This window comes from Homarus americanus, unplaced genomic scaffold, assembly GCF_018991925.1.
Source record: "Homarus americanus isolate GMGI-L3 unplaced genomic scaffold, GMGI_Hamer_2.0 scaffold46625, whole genome shotgun sequence".
NCBI lineage: Eukaryota > Metazoa > Arthropoda > Malacostraca > Decapoda > Nephropidae > Homarus > Homarus americanus.
In genome coordinates, this window is record NW_024751849.1 from 323,766 (window position 1) to 332,860 (window position 9,095).

Here is a 9,095-nt window from a genome sequence, read left to right on the forward strand (position 1 = left end):
TGAGTTAAGGCTAACCTCCATGTTACCACAGGGTTGGGGTCCCAGACCTTTATTATCATCTTTGTTTGAGATTTCATCCCTAATCAATTCTGATTATGATATTCTCATTACTTTTTGTATAATATTCAATGAATAGTGTTTGTTGGTGGAGAGGATACCAGTCTGACTATTAAAGGAAAAAGTTATTACAGTACTTCAATTTTTTACATATTTTCGAGATTTCTGGAGATATGGCATCCTTGTTGGAGAAGATTTGCAATCTACACATGCAATTTACTAACAAGTTGGATTTTAGATTTTATTATAAAGGCTTGTGTATCAGAAAAACATGCACACACAACAAAATCTTAAACTCCAAAATACATAACAAAGTAAATAAACTTATGAACAAAATAAATAGTCACACGTGTCTTGTTAAAACTCTTACAACACTAACATCACATGAAAAGCCCCCCTCTGCTATTTTGACCTTGTACTGCTGAGATGCTTATGGAGCCACACACTGGTTCTTTTAGGCATCCCACAGTTAGCCAGGTAAAGCTGGAAAATTTAATCGTGAAGTGAGTATGGTGGTGATGGAGACCCAGCTATATGTGAGAGGTATGGTTAAGCTTGGGCCTTTACTTGTTGTTCCTAGTTGACCCCAGTAGGGGACTTGGTTAAGGATCAAGGTGGGTGAAGAGTTGTCTTCCTTAGCAACATGCATTCAGAAGGGCAGGGTTGGTCCAGCTAGCGTCTGTCTTCAGAATATCTGCAAAATTAATAATTATAAATTAAACAGTTCCAGTATTATTCAAATTGCTGTACTCCTGAATATGCCTCTCCAAATACTGTTCTTGGATTAGATTTAACATTTCATGTGAAGCAAAAATGCACCATTCAAAGGTCCTGATTTTTACTTTAAGCTCAAGACTGTGCAATTCTGTATCTACATATTATACAGAGCTCATGTACAGGTAATAAAAAAAGTGTTATGTTTCCTGGTAAAATTCAACCACTGGTAAATGACCAATCTCTTTTGGCAGAAATAAAAAAATATTTTTCCACACCCCTTTAGTGAATCAATTTTGCCTGTCATTAAAATGTGGGTAATACTTAAGCAAGAAAATTTACGACCTGTAAGATATTTGCTACAATTGTATGAAAATTAATACTGTAGTTCATTTCTTTTCCTTATAAATACCTAATACTGTATGTTGAACCATAAACTTCTCAATTCTTGTTTCTACCTTCCAGTCATTGCTCTGCAGCTGTAAATCTTGTGCAATTTGTGATATACATTTCCTAACTGCATGACTATCATCTTGAGTTAGTACTGTACTGGTGTTTTGAAGCCGGTCATCACAAGGAAAGTATTGTACTGTACAATAAGTGCTGGTACTGTATTATGATGTGGTGTCAACAATTACTGTACTCGGGTTGATATCAAAATGTTAGACAATGCGTATATTTTCTGACCATCTAACTTGATAATACAGTTCTCTACAATTATTCTCCATAATATGTACCTGAATTAACAATAACGCTCATAGATCACAACACGAGGTAAATGAAGCGATGGAATTCAAAAGTTGTCACTTAGCCACCAGTTTTTAGTTTTCCTTATTAACCTTGTAGTAACATACAGTATAAAAAACATGAAACCTATTCTTTTGAAATTGTCCAATATAGTATTATACTTTGGCATTATATTCTGGTACAGTGATCCCTCGGTTAACGAAATTTCCGTTAACGAATTACCTTCCATAAGATTCTTAACTTCAGTTAACGAGCAATCCCTCGATTAACGAATTCCTTACGAGCGCCCCTCAACATGTTTTCGCTTGCATACTAGCTGTCATATTAGTCTGCCAATACAGTAATCGTTCTAGGGCTTAAATTCCTTACTATTTTAGTAAATATCAAGAAGTTTGTACTATTCAATAATTTTAAGTCTTATATTAAAATTGTTAGTCATTTTAACAATTATTTAACATAATTTAAGTACAGGGAAACTAGTTTTTAGCGCGCCAAACAGCCTGTCAACGCAACATACAGGCGTCAGTCTCTGTGTCTTTTCAGTGGAGGTAACATCTTGCTTCAGACTCTCCAACATAAACGCTTTTTTTCTGTTTCCAGTCAAATTATTGGTCATTTTGAAATTTATTTTACATACAGTGAGTTCTGCTATAACGCGTGTTTTGATAACGCGAATTTGCTCTAACGCGATTTATGAATTCGGAACAATATTTGTATAACGCGATCGCTTGTTTGCTATAACGCGATTTTTGCTTACTATTTCTCCAATTTTGTGGTATTAACTGTGAATATGGTAAAGAAGAATATCTCCAAAAAGCATTCTGATGATAGAATTCCCGGTGATTATCGTAAAAGAAAGGATATAACACTTGAAGAGAAGCTTGATGTTATCAACCTCAAAATCACCCTTCTCCCCCATCAAGTTACATTCATATTTTTTCAAGGTAAAGTGTTAAATTTACTGTATGATTTCATTATTAGATATGACTGTAACATTTATTTAGACTGTGCTATCCTTTGTGTTAGGCTAACTACTAAATTTTTTCGATTTCGAGTAATCTGCACCTAACCCTATTTTCTCCATAAGCCCTGTTATTTCTATTACGCGATTTTCTATAACACGATATTTTACAAGAACACAATTATCGCGTTATAGCAGAACTACCTGTATTGACAATATATAATGCAGTGCAGTGTTGATTTAAAGAAAATAATCTTGAATTACACCAAGTGAACAAAAATTTTATGGGTGAAATGGCACCATGGGGTGACTTCTCTTCCACCCCAATGCCTTCTCTTCTCCCTTCTCCTCCACCCCCATTCAAATTCCCATCATCATCATCCAGGAGCCTTCTACATACACACCTCAAAGTAAGTGTACTTTACTACCTTTTTTGTTGACTTTAGGCAATTTTCGGTGAGCTAGAACCAATTACCCCAAAACCCATTGAAACAATGGTTTCGGTTAACAAATTTTTCGGTTAACGAGCAACCTTCTAGAACGAATTGTGCTCGTTAACCGAGGGACCACTGTATGTCACTGCAGTTGAAAATATGGTAATTCTGGGGTTGGTCGATCTTCAATCCATTTAAATCCTTAAGCCCCGGGTTAGGGTGCTGCTGGCAGTACCCCCCCCCCCCCCAACTTATGAACGTCCAATTTACGAATCCTGCTGATATGAACGAGGTCCCATAAGATTAATTATTTTTAAAATCCGACACAAGTACAACTGGTTCTTAGTGGTTATATGTATTATTTATTTATTTATTTTTATTTATTTATTAATATATATATATATATTTTTTTAAGGGGAATAGCCCACCCAGGCACAGGTCATTGACCCACAAAGGGGCCTAGAGGGCAAATATACAAGAATAGAAAGAAATAAAAAAGGAAAAGGTTATATTAATCTACACCACGAAGTTGTGCATGATCCATGCATATGCTGATAACCACATAGGAAAGAAGAAAACAAAGTTCCCATGAGCTTTAGTTAAAAACTATGATAGCATACAAGTAAAATAAGTTTTAAAGTCAAAATGAAAATAAAATAAAATACTAATTTAAAAATTACACATTAAGTACCCCAATTGCAGTTAAAAATATTCCTCATTGCCAGAGGTGACTAGGTGACTGTGCCTTTGGCTTAGGGTCACATCATACGACATGTCTGTAGCTTAGGGTCACATCATACGACATGTCTGTAGCTTAGGGTCTCATCATACGAGGTTTGATCTTTTGCGGTCCTATGAGTAAAAAGGGCAGTCCCTGGCTAGGCACAGTATCTCGCTCTCACATGAGAGCCTCCCAGTCTTCTAAGCTTTTGTGATGTAGGAATCTTGCCCTTGGACTTGCTCCCTTCACCATGTGTTTCTTCCTCTCAACCCCCAAGCTAAATTCTAGTACAGTATTGTGATCAATTACTGGAGCAGTAATAATGACTGTTAATAGTGTAAATACTGTAGTAATAACATAGTAAACTAAGTGTCCTGTACCTCATACATTAGTGTTTACCTCGTTACTACTGTCATACACGCTACTGTACCTCACGAACAGTCTCCACTCTTCCTAGCCAAAATTAATATAAAATTTAATTCACTGATAAATAGAAGTACAGTACTGTAAAATATTTCCATATATTTTTATAGCTATAGTTAGTTATAGGTGGTGTACTGAAAAAAAAGTCCAACTCCAAAATAGTGATGGAGACAAAGTTCATAAGAATATTTTTGGTCTTATAAACCACATTCATGGTGATCAAAATACACTATATTGTATATCTTGCTGGCAACGAGATGTATTACATACCATTTTAATGATGGTAACCTTTGTAGTCCTCTGGCTGCTGGACGTAGAACCCCCAGGGAGCGAATGTGTCATAGCCTTTGCCCTTGGTCGGTCCTCGGTAGACCTGCATCTTGACGCGGGCCAGCTGCTCCTGCTTGTATCCATCTGGCATGGCGACCACCATGCACACCAGTGCCACTAACAGTACCAACACCTGTGAGTGAACGTATGAGCAAGTGAAGAGACATAAAATTTATGTAAATTTCGAAAGATATGGGGATGGAAGAAGAGTACCTACTACTACACACAAAACCTAAGTTCAGAATGGACCAAAGTAATGTAAGTATATAATAGTTATCTGGTAACGTGGCCACCAATGGCTACATTTAGTTGCATGAAGGAGAAGAAATGTAGGAAACACAAGATGAGAAGAAAGAAATAGGCAAGTATGGTGTAATGTCAATCTCGAAATGGCTGGTGTTGTGTCGAGCTATAGATCCGGTCAAATATGGGCAATCTTTTAGCTGGTGGCTGCCCAGGACAACCATAAATAACTATGCAGTAATTTTAAAATGGATCCATTGGTAGGGAAAAAAATATTGTCTCGAACGATTGATAACTAAATAATTAAATCTATTATTAAAACAAGTTTTGGTGATCTAAAGGGTAACTTAATTAATGTAACTAGAGAAAGAAGCAACTATGACTTGTTATAGTAGTTACGCTATTTTAATGTCATTTAACATCTGAAGACGCAGAAGTATAAGAATTACCTTGCTGTGGTGCAGGTTTGTAGAACAAACCATTGATTGATTAGGTGTGGGAACAGTCACCCGTAAATAAGAAAAAGAGAACAAGCCTTCCCGCTGTGACCGCCCACGGCTCCTGAGTTGATGACGTCATGTGTCTACATAATGAAACATTCCCATTATGTCGTCGTGGTGAATGACAAGGTCCGACATAGTTAATTTTGTGAATAAAAGTTGCAAATCCAGTCGGGTTTCTATCCCGAGACCTCATGATCCAAAACAACTACTGTTACTATGTAGCATTTGTGGGGGGAGTGGGATGTATACAGGTGGAGTTGATATCCAATAAATTTTAATCATAATATTATTCAATAACGTTGTTATACAGGTTTACAATTGGATAATCATGCTTATAAACTATGCAGTTTTACAGTTCAGCATGAATATAGACTATCTAATTATGTATACAATGCATGTATGGTAGTTTTTAATAATACAGTGTACTGTATATACAATGCACATGGTAGTTTTTAATAATACAGTATACTGTATATACAATGCACGTGTGGTAGTTTTTAATAATACAGTATACTGTATATTCTTACTGCATAGGACCTCTTAAGGGCATAATGCTCAGATAGGGGGGGGGGAAATTGAGGAACAATAACATTTTGTAGCCTTGCTTATACTACAGACGAGCAAGGGGTGACCTAATTGAAGTGTATAAACATCTCAGAGGGAACTAGGTCGAGTGTACAATCCCTGGAGCTGGCGGACACCCGCCCCACAAGGGTCACAGCTCAAGGTTGAAGTAGCTACAAGTCCAGAAAACAGTGAGGGTAAACTTTTCGGGGTGAGAGTTGTGAAATCTTGGAACAATCTGCCAGGAGTGTTGTGACGGCACCGAGTGTGAGCTCTTTCAAGACCAGACGACTAGCACTGGAGCAGGTTCAGATACATTCAAGAGCCAGTTCATGTCCAGTACCTTCCAACAGTGCGCAAGAGATGTGATCGGCTAACGAGCCGATCAGCGGTGAAGAGGACTCATAAAAGTAAGAGTAAAAAGCTATACGTGAAGGGTAATGGTGGCAGACACGGGGGGGTTCTGTCAGACGCCACGTATTTCAAGGTGTTGCTACTGGAGAGGAAAGTTTTTTTTTATATAGTATAGTGATTTACTGTGTTTGTGGAAGAGATATTGACTATGTAAACGAGAAGACTGCACCACTCTCTTACAGTCCTAGGGCTAGAGAGGAGTTTCTGTATGAGCATGTATGGTACGTATTATACTGGTTTTAGTTTAAAAGAGTTGCACTGTTGTGCAAGTTTTTGCTTTTTGTGCCTTTTTTATTTTGTATAAGTGTGTGCTTGTCTGCGAAGCTGGAGAAACAGTGCGTTGCAAATTTCTATGTTTAGTGACACCACTGAAGAAAGTCTGTAGATACCATAGGGTAATCCTTACACCATCATGCGGCCCATCATGATTCACATCCTATTACTGACATCAATTTAATTTTAAGTAGTCAGCTCCACTTACCGTCAGTCGGAATATAATTTATCTGTAGAGCAATACAACCAGAATCGGCTATTTATGAAGGATTAAGCTGGACACCGGCAATAAATGCCTTTGTCAACAAAATTTCGACACGGTTATGTCTGATTAATTATTAACTGGACTGCGAATTACGTATTGAGTCAATACTATTGACACATAACTAGATAGCACCTTGTGTGCTTTTTATGACCCATTTCATTAAGTAACTGTATTGTACTCATTGTTCTTGCAAAATACATCTCAACACGAGTATTCTCTAAAATATATAGAGTACAGTAAAGTATAATAAAAGCTCCATAACTTACGGTGGAAGGGGCGCAATACCTCTCGGTACTACATTATTGATGTTGCCTCTATTCTACGATATTACTCATTAAACTGGGTGATTCCTGTTTAAAAACTTTAATATATTGAACTATGACAGTTACAAAACTGCAGTAATCATTGTTTTGATCATTGGGAATTGTTAGCCATTTTTGTTATGGTCTGATTTTGGAAGCCGAACTAATTGCATGTTCAACAACTATTTGTAACAAAAACCAAGCTTAGCCGATAATTTACTCCATTCCTTCATATTTTGGATAACCAAACCAAATAGCTCCTTCATATTGTTCTACCAATATTAATAACAGTACTATTACTGCAATTAATACTCTTACAACTGCTTCACTTAAAAAAATCTATGAGTGAATTGTGACGATGGCATGTGGCAACAACACTGGATTATCATCCATCCTAGCACCTATTCTAAGGTAATTTGTGTAAAAGTTAGTGTTAAAATATATGAAACTAAGATGGGTTTACTTAACATAAAAAAGGAAACCCATGGAGTATAGAACAAAGTCGCCACGTGTAAACTACTCTAATAGCGATTTACTGAATACAAGGCATCATAACACTTACAGGTCTGGTACTACAAACCTAGTTAAGTTTTGATGTTATTTATTAAATTACTATATCAACACCTTTGACTGATAGCTTTGCAGTGGATTTCTCCCCTACAAACGATGTTTGTCGCTGCGTAGTCGACCCCACGAATTCCACAGTGTGCGCCTCGTGGTTTCGGTCAACCAGAGCCGCCATACATCACGGAGCGGGGGTCAACTACTAAGCCACGCCTACCCCCCGCTATTTAAGACCTGACCTCGTGGTGACCTGTCTCTTTCTACCTACACCAACCAGCCAGCAACACCACCTCCTCCTCCGCCTGCCTGGCGGTCCTCACTCCCGCCGGCGAGCATGGCGACCCACAAGCTGGTCCTCTTCTGAGCATCCTCACCAACCAGCTCTCTCTACATCACGCTAGTAACCACGCTGCCTTCCCAGCACCAAGCTGCATTGTACATCCAATACAACATGTATACATGAGAGCACATTGTGAGTTTCCTTTCTCCATTCCATCCTGAGTGTGAACCAAACAACCCAAAAACCCCACAGCTTCATTTGCCGTTAACCAAAAGTACCAGAAGACAAACTTATACTCGCCTCACCACCACAACCCTTTTTTTTTTAGCGAAGAACAAAGCTCAGACTTACACTCTTGAACGCCACCATGCTGACTCTCAGAAGACTCGTAGGCAACTGTACTAAAATCTTCCGCACATGTGTTTATATACCCGTCCTCCCGACGCCACATGTGAAAGCTGAACTATGATTTTCTAACTGGAAACTGTATGTGTCAGTTTACTTCGATCACTTTAGATTGATGGTATCCTGTAAACAGCGGTTCTCTAAAGATATTTCATTTTTATTTTGTACGTATACTGAAGTTTGACATTCGTTATTGTCATAAAGGACAACAGCGAAAAGTAACACGAGTTACCCACTTTCGGCCGCTATAATTCCAAGAGCTCTGTGGGGCCTGTCGCCTGGATTTTCATCAAGCTATTTACCTACCTAATTCTCCTTACGGCAACACCCATCAAAATTAGTGGTGGTCACGTCGGGGGAAGGAGGCCTATATGGTCCACGTAGGATCCCCCATTGCTCTTGATAATTTCATCCACGACTATTTTGAAGCCCATTATTCATTCTGCATGTCAACTTAGCGAGCTTGAAACTATGACCACTGGTGCCTTTAGCATTTGACCTAACCTAAACGGCAACTTACCTGGGTGCATCCCTCCCTCATCCACCTCCAGAAACACAGCCCAGATCTGTTTTCAATACATAATTGAAAATACTCACTCCAAAAACGAGCCATTATACGAACTAAAATATTGACATATAATATTGTGTAATTCACTGTATTGTGAAGCTGGATATAGGAAAAAAAGCTTGAAAACCCAACTGATTCCTGACCATCGACCGTGTTTGGCTGCTGCTCGACCACTGTTCCACCCCGTTATTCGATCTCCCGACTCGATGTTCCGGACCTTGAGTCATGGATCGTGGATTCATTGGATGGTCCATACAATATTCAGGTCAAAATGAACTATTTCTTTGTTGTAAAGATAATTATTGCATTGTTATAAGATTTATAACT

The 9,095-nt window shown here is 38.2% G+C and overlaps 1 long non-coding RNA gene across 1 annotated transcript; it reads right to left on the reverse strand.

Moving 5' to 3' along the window:
* Nucleotides 1–8,238, reverse strand: LOC121854855. The gene is made up of 3 exons (XR_006086652.1): nt 8,147–8,238; nt 4,328–4,520; nt 1–751 (listed from the first exon to the last, which is right to left on the reverse strand). It is a non-coding gene; the product is annotated as an uncharacterized LOC121854855 (long non-coding RNA).
* Between the last annotated feature and the right edge of the window lie 857 nt (nt 8,239–9,095).